Here is a 12,673-nt window from a genome sequence, read left to right as displayed (position 1 = left end):
CATATCTTTGCGAACGCGGTTCACAAGCCAAACAAAGTTAATGAACATCGAGTGACATCGAGGCATCGACGCACATGATAGCTTACTTTAGTTTATCGTGAAACCGTTCAGTCGTTCCATTTACTTGCCGGTGGTATGCGGTCGTCCGTGTGTGGTGAGGCAGCTGATGCCTACGGTGCTGACCAAACAAATCTATTGGACACAAACCTCCCTGATGCGGTTATGGTATAAATGGGCGGGTGAAACCAAGTAGTTGGAAACATAGCTGTATGATGAGTTTCCTGAGAGTTAGCAAGCAATTCGTGGACTTAAGTAATTCTTGAAGTTTAGCGTTCTTGTCCTGCTTCAATGCAATGATTTTGTAATCTATATGCGAAGAAGAGTCGTATCCACATTAGATAGTGTATCTGTTATAATGCTTTGCTTGTCGGCAATGTAAATTGCGAAATTAACTGTTGCGCTCTCTCCTCGTGAAGTAGACAGATAAAATTCGTAGTCATAGCGTTTGTTGGGGGATTACGATAGGTGAAGATGATGAAACGACGGCCTTCTAATAGATTTCTGAAGTACCTGATAGTCATTTTCGATCCTGTCATTTGTCGTTCAAACGTGAAGTATTTGCGTCAACCGTAATTTTTTTTGTTGATTAATAATTAGAATAATTAAAAAACTCCAAAACACAAATTTTGAGTTATTTCGTTAGTAAAAAATCATTTAGTACACTTAACTAAAAGATATTTGTACATACACTGATAGGACATTTTCTCAGCTTTCCAATAAAATCTTGTAAATAACGATATAAATCATATTTTTCAGATTAGAGGCTTTTAAGCACTTGCAAGTCGGTTACAGGAAAAGTTTAGTAATGAAATTACAAAGAAATGAGAAGAGATAGGAATATGTCGTCCAAGAACAAATTATGAATCGCCCTAAAACCCAACTTTTGGATAATGGATATTGCTATATTCATACTTCATTATTTCGAAAAAATTAGCAAAAACCTCCTCAAAAACACTAACTTTTAACTACTTTACAGCTAAAAAGTAATTAAAACTAATTAACTAAAAGATATGAGAAAACCATTGAATAGGAAATTTTCTCGCCTTTCGAATGGAACTAAAAGATTTAACTGCTTCTACAGAGAGGGAGAGGAGGGGGTCAAAAATTACGATTTTTTGGTCCACATGATATATGAACTGAAAATCCTTCGAACGGAGATTGGGACGAATCTGACATTAATTCAATATAAAAATGCGTGTATCGAATAGAGAACGTTATAAATGTAGGGCTTGTTATGATGATAAAGTAAATCGTTTTAAGTATTCTATGTGTAAAAGCCGTTATGTAATAAACATGTGCATTCCTGTACAAAAATCGTAATCAAATAATATGTAAGATTACTTATCTCTCACCAGGACTATAAGGAAAAACGGCCCAATTCGATTTCAGCCGCTCTTTCTTTTGAATTTACGAAAAAAAATCGAATGCTAAACAATATTTTTATTCAAATAAATATCTTCAAATTTAGTTTTTTGATCAGAAATCGGTGTCTTTGAATTCATTACAGAATAACATACAATAATTTGGGATTTTGATATTTTTTACGGGGGGGGGGGGGGGGGGGGGCTTGCACTGAGCCCTTGATATATCAATAGTGTTCCCAATATGGTGAGTATTATATGAATAGTTTGGAAATGGTTCCGAAGCTTTCTGGAATGGTATTTATTTATACGGGGACTCTGCCAATTGAACACAGTTCTTCGGTAGGAAGACTAAATTTTTGCACATGTGTGTCTCAGAAACAGTCCCCTGGCAACCTTATACCAACACATGGAGTTTGACGGTTACCTGCATATAGGGGGGATTATAGCTATAAAGCCCCAAACAAAGAATTATGTTCGGCGCTATGCACAATATTTAAGAATTCCGCACGACGCCTTGCATCTTGCGACATGATTAGATACCATATCATTCAGAAAATCAACACTTTGTAACCAAATACATACAGCTTTTAATGATTCGATCCAAATTTATTGTTTTGATTTTGATGGCACTGATGCTGGCTGTACAGAGATGCAATCCTTGACAGAGGGCTCAAAAAGTGTGATGTCCTCTTGTTTGTCTACCCCAAAGAATGTGCTGCCAGTACGTTTGAGTTATCGATCTCTGCAATAAACAAATTTGGAATTGAAACAGCTTTTGTCTTGCTCCTATTCTCCTCCTCCTCGGCTCTTAGATCTGAAACGGATCAATCGACTTTTAATAAATATGATGAAAGATGCTTACAGTATGGGCCTTTCTCACGAATACTTTATTCACTACAACCTATATTTTTTTTGTTCTTAAAACAGAATTTGATAACCTCTGTTCTAGTCGGTATTGGTAGTTGCTATGATCTACACTAGGAAAATATGCTAGAGTAGTGACCAAGGATGCAAATGCCTACTTTTTCTGCGGCTGTAATTTTTCTGCCTACATTCTAATTTCTCTATCAACGCTGCTGTCGTTCGCTAGTGCAGGACGACCAGCGCTGTACGGCAGTCTGTAAGCAAAGCAGTAACCCTGTACAGCCACCAGACGCGAGCGGTACAGTTTCTCTTTCCTTATTTTACACTTTTTAATATTTTTAATCTATTCAATATTTTTAATCACAAACGACGACAATGAATGCGGTTCGTTTACGCCACGACCGGCATTAACGCTTTCGTGTGCGGGCCTCTCCCTTTGACTATGCAGAGAAAAGTGTACAAAGCGAGAGAACAAAATTTTACTACGCCACACTCTCACCGAACAGACAGAGTACAGCAGCAAAACAAAAATGTATTCTACTGCTGTACGGGAAAATGTACTCAGTTTGGCTACCGTTCTGGCAAGAGCTGTAGTGATGCGTCGCTGTAGCGGGCTGTGCGGCTTGTGCAAATGTAAATATACCGAAAAACGTAGTTTACCGGTACCGTTGGCATCCCTGGTAGTGACAATATTTTTAAATTTCGCAGAAACAATCCCCTTTTCTTAGATACTTGAGAGTTATTTGGCGCTGCTCACGGAGACCACCAATCCTCCAAACGACTTAATCTGCTCGAACTAAATGCGCTTTTCAACCACTAAGCATTCAACTCGAATATATCACACCGACCTGAGGAAGCGATTTGTTATTTCCAAGAACCAAAGTAAGTTCTCCTACTCAGACCCAACAATACGTATTTTTCCCTGCATAATAAAATTTCCGCTTATAGTTCCTAGCTTATCAAACTGAACAAGCAAAATTCATATACTTTGGTTTGTCAGTTTAGTACTACTCGGGGGGAACTTTGCCGTATACCCACTGCACTATTGCTGATGAGATGTGATATCCGAACCGGTATGTTAAAAAGCACAAAATCCTATGAAAACCACAACTGTCAGGTAATTAAGTGTCACATCTCATTCATAGTCATACGTATGAAGTATACTTATTACATGATGTGATGGCCGGAAGAGTAGATAAACGACTCCCCCACACTTTGGCTAACCCTTTGTGCACTTAACATATCAAAAATTATTGTTTTACTAGCTTAAGACCGCATAAAAGACATTTAGACTGGAACAAAATTTATTGAAAAAACTTTGTGAACTCAAATTGATAAACGTTGAAAGACACAGTTACACTCCAACTGCATTGCGGTGATCACTGCGCCACCAAGCGCAACCCGCGTTATTTCAAATTTCAATTACCGATGTTTAAACACATTTCGAATAAAGCCAAAGCATCCATTATCTGTGACTTGAATTGTAATTAAAAACCTTTTTCTGATATTTAAAAAAAGTGCCATTTTGATACATTGGTGGACTTTGACTCTTTGACCATTTTGGCACATTGGTAGCCCCCACGTGCATTGAAAATATCCAATGCCATGGGGACAGTCAAGTGTACTGAGGTGCCTTCTACAAACGCTTTGAGAAAAATCAGGAATATGTAAACAAACGTCGTGCATTTTATTCACCTTTTTTAGCCCGGGATTTAAAGCATATTCTCTATGAATAGCTTAATATTTTCTTAATAATATCGTGAATCAATTAGTCTTTAACTATATTTTGCAACTGATTCGTGAGTTCAGCGTGAAACGAGCGCACAATAATGAAAACTTATCATCACCTTCAATAGAGTCGCTTAAGGTTGCACAGAGAATGCGCAAAATTCGCAAACGAAAAAAGCAGTTTTTTTCCACACCGTATGTCAGATCATAAAAATCAATCAGCGTATGTAGAATGTTATTACAGTACTGCTGATTGATTTTTATGAAGATCTGACATACGGTGTGGAAAAAAACTGCTTTTTTCGTTTGCGAATTTTGAGCATTCTCTGTGCAACCTTAATATTTACATTTTTCGATAAAATATTTATGAATGATAACCGACTGTAAAGGGTGGCAATTCATGCTGTGTAACATTTTTAAACTATGTCTTATCAGTTTCACAATAATGAAAACTTATCATCACCTTCACTAGAGTCGCTTAATATTTACATTTTTCGATAAAATATTTATGAATGTTAACCGACTGTAAAGGGTGGCAACTCATGCTGTGTAACATTTTTAAACTATGTATTGTCAGTTTCTTATGGCTAAAATTGGGTAGATCGAAGAAAAATATGTAAATTATGCATATTTCGGAAAGTGTTTTTTCCGCGATGTTTTAACCTCCACGCTCTTCTTTTGCTCGAGACTTCCATATACACTCAGGTTTTTTTTTACGCGGGGGATACGAGCCGCGTAAATGAAAACCGCGTAAATTTCAAAATCCGCGTAAATGAAAACCGCGTAAATTTCAAAATCCGCGTAAATGAAAACCGCGTAAATTTCAAAATCCGCGTAAATGAAAACCGCGTAAATTTCAAAATACGCGTAAATGAAAACCGCGTAAATTTCAAAATCCGCGTAAATGAAGACCACTTAAATTTAAGAATCCGCGATAAAGGGAACCTCATTGATGGATACCGCGTAAATTCCAAAATCCGCGTAAATGAAAACCGCGTAAATTTCAAAAACCGCGTAAATGAAAACCGCGTAAATTTCAAAATCCGCGTAAATGAAAACCGCGTAAATTTCAAAATCCGCGTAAATGAAAACCGCGTAAATTTCAAAATTCGCGTAAAAAAAACCGCGTAAAAAAATACCGCGCAAAAAAAACCGCGTAAAAAAACTTGAGTGTACACCTATCTCTCCCTGCCTTTCTCATTCCGACTAACGTGTACGCGTATGATGTAAATCGAATGCGATTCTCGTTGGTGTGAGGAGTTACCTGATTTTTCTTTGACAGCCAAATGACACTTTAATTCCCCTATTTAATTCACCTGCCGTTACTAAACTCTATTAAAAAATGTTTTTCGTGGTTTCTCAAAACATGCGGTTTTTTCACGGTTTCTCGATATAACACGGATTTTTTTACACGGTTTGTCGAAATAGCACGGTTTTTTGTGCGTTTTTTTCACGGGCTAATAGTATCATTGAACTGATATATCGAAGTAGGTATTTTATACATAAAAATCGTGTTATTTTGTTGTTTGCGAACTTGTGACTGCCACATGGATATACGAGAAGGAAAATTCTATCTATTATCTCCGTTTCAGTCAACTTGGATAGTGTGCCGTCGTGGATAGTCAAAACTTACCAGGTCCTGCATTCTGGTTAGTAGATGTGTCGGCTTCATGTCGTCCAATTCGCAGGAATTCTGCAATTTTTTACATTTTGCTTGTGCCGACTTTTGAAAACGGCTCAGCAACCTGTCCTTGATGGCCTTGTCATCTTGAGGAGGTTTTGCGACTAAATCTGAAATGGGGCATAGAACGCTCTGATCCACTTTTGTGATAATGTGGTAAAATTTGGTTGCATCAAGGATTACGCCAGCTAGCACGAACTGAGCTTCGGTTTGACCGAACCACGTCACCGGATCGCTTTTCCTATAGGTTTGCAACTGGGGATGCCGTCGCAGCTGCATTTGGATCTTCCATTTAATTTGGCATATCCGCTCGATAAAAAAAGTTGGCGTCGATATTTTCGCAGAAGTTTTAAACGTGATAAAATTGATTGATTCTGAAGTAGAATACTTCTAACGTTTCAATACCGAGGTCCCGTTTCAATAATTTCTGCTGAAATTTTTTCCCAGTTTTAATTGCGAATAACTTTTGTTCTACAAAATATTTTTGCATTTTCTGATCGGGAATATGTGCACGTGTATCCATTTTATTTTATTTAATTTTTTTCAGAACGTACGTTTACTAATAAATAAAGCAAAAACGGATTTTTGTAAAATTTTAAAACGACGGTGATAATGCGAAATTTCCAAGCCGATTTCAGGCTTACCTATCAAAAAGGAGCATCTAAGCGCTTCATTACATACGGGAAAGTTATTTATACAGGTCACGCATGCTCTTTTTTATCAGTCGATCACTTTGAGACGTGGTCATTGTCCAACAGTTGAGTTGATCGCTTGTATCAAACTTTTTTATAGCGGCCCTTACACGTTCAATATATTTGTTAATACTAGAGAATATTGACAAAAGTATTGAACGTGTAATGGAAGAAAATTGTCTTGACGATGTGCATTTCAAATGGTATTGACGTATAGGGAGCACGTCGTTTGGCATAAGTTCATTTGACATAACAGCAGGTGACACATGATTTCATTTGGCATAATGGTCGTTTGGCATAATTTGAAATATACTTTGAAATCTCTGTTATATTAGGTGTTGGTGCAAAATGTGGCTACGCCACATTGCTTCAAGTATGGTGCTGTCTGACGTCGCTCTGCTCCATCGGATTTAAACTATGTTTGAGTAACCCGGGCAAACGAGTAAATCATAAGTTTGCTTACAAGGGTCGCCACTTTCGACGGCGGGTCGGCGACCACATCGCCCGGCGGATGCTCAGCTGCTTTGCACTGCTTCAGATCCTTGGTCTCGGTTATACGCATTGGCCAATGGCTATTTGGTATATAATTCAAAGAACCACTCATAGTTGAATCAACCCCTAAGCTTGAGTAAACCGGACGAACGAGTAGATCACTAGTTTACTTGCGAAGGCTATTTGGTATACAAATTTATAGGATTGCTCATGTCTGCAAGAGAAATCAACCCTTATGTATTTGAAAAATGTTTGTATATATTTACCAAAATCATAAGGGTTAATTCGTTCTTTCAGTCATAAGCTATACATTAAATTTGTATACAAAATAGCCCTCGCAAGTAGACTGGTGATCCACTCGTGTACCCGGTTCACCAAAACTTAACGGTTGACTCCTTCTTTCAAACATGAGCAGTTACTTGAATCTTGATGCCAAATAAGTTCACAAGCAAACTGTTGTACTGTTCGTTTGCTCAGTTTACTTAGGGACCATTCATAAATTACGTAACGCTTTTAGAGGGGGGAGGGGGTACGACAAGTTGTGACATAGCGGGGAGAAGGTGTTAGCTAGCTCGTTACGTACCATGTTTTCACCGAAGAAAAAAAATTTTTTTTTCAGGAATTCGTTACGTTTGTTTCTTCTTTCAAACATAGCCTTTGGCTTTATCGCATAAGCGAGACCTTCCGGGTTTGGTGGCCGCCGCTTCCGACAACGGGTGCGTCATAACATTCGAAAACGGATGTGTGTCATAAGGTTCCAGACTTTATGACACATACTCATTTTCGGAGCCTATGACGCATCCCTTGTGCGTCATAATGTCCCAGCTCCACAACGTTATGGAGCTCCCCCTTTTGGGACCTTATGACCTGGGACGTTATGACGCAGTGCCTATGCGTCATAATATCTATGCAGTGCCTATGCGTCATAATATCTGAAACTATGAATGCGTCATTTATGACGCAATACCGCTGCCTCATAATATTCCAATCCCAGGGCGTGCCATAAGATCCCGGACATTATGACGCAGCACCTCTTTCGGGAGTTTTGACACAAGTATAATTTCAGATCTTTTGACCAGTTTGATTTCGGATGTTATGACACCACCCTTGGGACGTTATGACATGGTGCCACTACATCTTGGTAAGTAGCATTTCAATCAAATCAGCCGGAATTCTTGGCAAATTTTCGCCAGAATACCGCCTCAAATCAAATTGGTTCCTTAGTTTGTGCCGGAAGTCTGGTGGAAATCAATCAGAACTCCACCTCTAAGTTCAGATTAGTTTGACAGGTACATCATGCTATAAATTCTTACCATAAAATAATTAGTGTCTACATGTTTTACGAAAAGTTGGACTAGGATAAACTTTTGTAGTGATTTTATGTCTCTGTCGTATCGGGAATTGGAATACTAAATTCAGCTCTGTTTTATCAAGGAGATTTTCGCAAAGTAATGGAAATGCTAGAATATGAGTAAGCAAAACATTTTTACTAATATCTTGTAATCAGATATTTAGGATAAATCGATAAAAATACAAAAGACATAAATTCATTATCGATAAACATACAAAATACACTTACCCCTCTAGCACAATTTCTTCATTGGAAAATCCGATGAATTCGTCATCTGTAGTGCTCAATTTTTGATTGTTTAAGTTTCAGTTTAAATGAAAATTAACGGCGGAATGTAACGTAACTAACGTGTGTATTGAACAAGAGCTGGAGTTGAGTTGAGTGTGAAAAGACTTAGGAAACGAGGCTAGATTTTCATGAACGCCTTTTAAGACTTTACATTCATGCCTCCGATGAATTTATGTATTTTATATTTTTATTAATTTATCCTAAATATGTGTCCCCAAGATGTTAGTAAAAACGTTTTGTTTACTCATATTCTTGCATTCCGAATACTTTGTGGAGATCTCCTTGGTAAAATAGTGCTGAATTCATAATTAAATTTTCAGATACGACAAAGACATAAATTCAATAAAAATAAATTTCGTGGTGGAGTTCCGTTTGATTTCCACTAGAATTCCGGCACGATCGATACAACCGATTTCATATTATTGTAGTGTCAAACAAGCAGTATTTCGACTGATTTCATTGAAATGTTACTTGCCAAGATGTAGTGCAGTATACAGGTATCCACATACCTATAGTTTTAACCAGAGTGTATGTAAGGAGAGTGAAGACAACTGTCATGATTATCTGTCAATGATATTCCAAACAAACAAACGACCTTTCAAAATACATGGATTTGACTTGATCGATTGAAATGACACTAACAAATAATCCTTCCCTAGTAACAATTGAGGTTTTATGGTAGTTTTATATCCGCTCACAAAACTTAGATTGCACTTGTAGCATGCTATAAAACTTCGATTGTTACTTGGGTTGTACAACAACTGGATCTCATGATGTGATCAATTTTTACATTTTAGTTTATTTCAATACCTCCAGAGTAGATATGTGCGCGGATGTATTTTTGACCGGTGGCGGCGTAAGCGAAAGACCCTATCGGCGGCAGCGCACCGGCGTGAAATATTGACGCCTATGTAACAAAAAAATCTTGTCAGTACAATTTCTTTCCCAAATCTTTGGTTTCTATTGTAACAGACTTCGCTTGAAGAAAATTCTAAAAAAAATCGTACTAACGACATCTGTTGAACACATTGCACAAAATGTAATTCTCGCAACCATATCAAATTTTTCTTTTCAACTATGGTGCGTAAGATAAGTAACGCATTTAGCTATGTCAAAATCTCTTCACTAGCGCCACGCTCGGTGATATGGCGCTTTTTTATAATTGATAAAAATTCATCTTGTGTTACATCTATTTGTCTGTGATACCGGGGAGATGCAACTGACACTGAAATTTTTCCTGAGTTGGACTCGATCACACGACGAATAATTTACGAGACAAATCATACAATTATGACAGAATATTATTAGTACGATTATTTTAGGCATTTCGATACACATCGATGCCATATGGGTTCATTAAACGTCAATGAAATAAACAAAACAAGCGATAGCAAAGTTGATGCGCTTTTGGATGTTATTTTTAGTTGATACATTTTAAGGTTTTAATAACACAAAAGCTTTGAAAATAATCAGTTTTTGTGTCACACATTCTATTCTACTCTTCATATCGTTATTTGTGTGTATTGAAGATATGTTTGAGTATTTCAATACTGTTAATTGAGCATTTAACGAAAATGTGCGCTGTTGGGGTAAGACCGACACGGTGTTTAGATGATTGGATTCGTTTTTGATTCGATACAAACGACTCGGTATATAATTACGTCATGTTAACAATTGAAATACACGGAAACTATGTTTTTTTTGCATTTTTTTTCAGTATTATCTCAAGCCGACCAAAAAAATAAGAATTAAATTGAACGTGATTCATAGTTATATTACAAAAAGAAATGAAAAGTATAATCTAATATGAGATTTTCAAATAATATTGATGAAAAATTTTCATTGACCGTCAGATTATTGATCAACAGTGTTCCGAAAAATCACAACACGAACCGGATAGCTCACTACGAAGCGTGCGTCACTTTTAAGTGAATGAGTCCTAGTAACAGCGTATATAATCTGCTTGCAGAACAGCTCTTCTTCGTTATAATTGTTATACAAGTGGCAATAAAGCTCGAAAGAATTACTTGAGAAAATCCGTACCATAATATAAACCATGCGTTAAACATTATTTATTCATAACACCACGCATTCGAATGTTCTTCCTCTTGCTACGCGATGAAACTACAAAAAGCATGCGTTTGCATCACACATACTCATATACACATAACTGCACTTTATCACACATACACAATACATTTTTAATGGATGATGATGATGATGGTCCCACCTCATACCCCCACAATTTATTTACACAATTTAATTATTTCATTTACTCTGTTCGATAGCGACATAATGTAGTAGTGGTGACTTGATTAATTATTATCTATTTGTTACTGTGATGTTTTTTGAAAAAAAAAAGATTCGTTTACACATGCCGTATTTTGTTTTTGACTCGGCTGAACACAAATGTAGTGTTTTTCGAGTGTATTGCTACTGAAAAAAGATGCAAAGGAGCCTGCGGTTAGCAGGGTTGTCAAAAGGAAATCTGTTTTTTATCCTAAAAAATCTTTTCATCTGTATTGTCTTTTCTTTTTTTATTGTGTCGAAATCTGTATCGAATCAATTGAGTTGTTTAACCTTTGGCTGGATTATCTATTGAAGATACTAACTCCTGTTGTTGAAATTTGTCAAACAAGAATCTGTTCAATGTTCTTAAAAAAAACAATACAAATCTTTCTGATAATTTACATTCTGAAAGTTGAGCTTTATAGATATGAATAATGGAAGAATAATTTTATTCTTCATCTAATGGAGATTTTGATATATAATGTAATATACATTAAGTTACCCAATGTAGCTGTCGAATTTTTGGAAAATTAACGAACTTTATAATTAACGTTTCTGGGAGTAGAGCACAGCCAGGCGTTTGTTGAGTGCGAACTTAAGTGTATTACTAACCTTTACCTTGCTGAGTGAGCTACCACTCTCAAAAATGAAGTTAATTAAAACATAGAAGGTTTAGCTGATAAAGACAAAGGGAAGTTTCATTGAAACTGAAAAAAATATTTCTAACAGTTGTTTCAGTAACATTTTCAAAAATCTGTATATCTGTACATAGATGCAAAAATCTGCATATCTGTACATACAGATTCTTGGTCTGAAAATGGCTGAAAAATCTGTGTAAATGCAGATTATTCTGTATTTTTGGTAACTCTGGCGGTTAGTTAAGCACGCGCTAACTAGGTTTTACACCAACCGACATAACCCTACAAAATGAGCCGGATGAACTTCGTTTGACAATTCTCGGTGGTTTGTTTACATGGAAGTTACGTGAGTTCGAATTTAACAGATGAGAACCCGTTGCACTCGCACTCACGCAACTGACAAAGTAAACAAACCACCGAGAATTGTCAAACATGAACTTCATTCATCATGAGTTCATTCGTGTCGTCATCTTGTAGAACTCAACTGAATACTTTACGGTGACGCCACAAATGAACTCGAGTGTTCATTTTTGACAGTTCGCTTGTACTGTTTACATTCCTTTGAGCGAATCTAGTCGTCCACAAAATTTTCTAAGTCTATGTAAACAAGTGTGTAATGTCAAGAAAAGTGAGGTTAACTGTATCAGTAAAGAACCTAATAAGCGATGTAGCGTTTCCCTTTTGCTTGGTTGGTACCTAAATAATAAAAGAAATAGTTTGTTGTTGTTGTTTTTGGTATTGTTTTTGTCGTTGATGTTTTTGTCGAATGAGCAAAATATTGAAGAAGCAGCGTCGAACTTAAACCAACGTTGAACATTATAAGATTTTTTTCATGTTTATTATTGTGGCATTGTATCATTTTTGTCTTTTCGACAACAGCATTTTTTGACTTTATCTTTCTTGCAAGTAAACTTTTGATTCACCCGATTGCTCGGTTTACCCAGCCATTTGAGTGATCTTTTGCTTTAGTTCGACTGAGTTGTGCTTGAAAGAAATTCAAACAGCACAGATTAATAGTTGTGTTTCATAGTTGCTCTATGTGCAGTTCGGTTATGATTATTTATAGCGCCTAATAATGCTAGATGTGGCTTTTGCGCTGTTAATACACGAGACAACAGGAAACAGCTTAGCTTAGGAAGACTGCCCGTAGTTGCACATCGTGATTGACCGAATGAGTGAAAATGCACAATGAACCAATGCTTGAGAGTGGCACATCATTCTCACTG

General features: G+C 36.7%; 1 protein-coding gene across 8 annotated transcripts in view; it reads left to right on the top strand.

Moving 5' to 3' along the window:
- The window catches only part of LOC131682774 (zinc finger protein 608), a 138,736-nt gene that overhangs the window by 79,176 nt on the left and 46,887 nt on the right, over nt 1–12,673 (top strand). The gene's annotated exons all lie outside the window — the stretch shown is intronic.

This window comes from Topomyia yanbarensis, chromosome 2 (genome assembly GCF_030247195.1).
Source record: "Topomyia yanbarensis strain Yona2022 chromosome 2, ASM3024719v1, whole genome shotgun sequence".
Lineage (NCBI taxonomy): Eukaryota > Metazoa > Arthropoda > Insecta > Diptera > Culicidae > Topomyia > Topomyia yanbarensis.
Note: the sequence above shows the minus strand (reverse complement) of the source record. Positions and strands in the feature narration are given on the sequence as shown.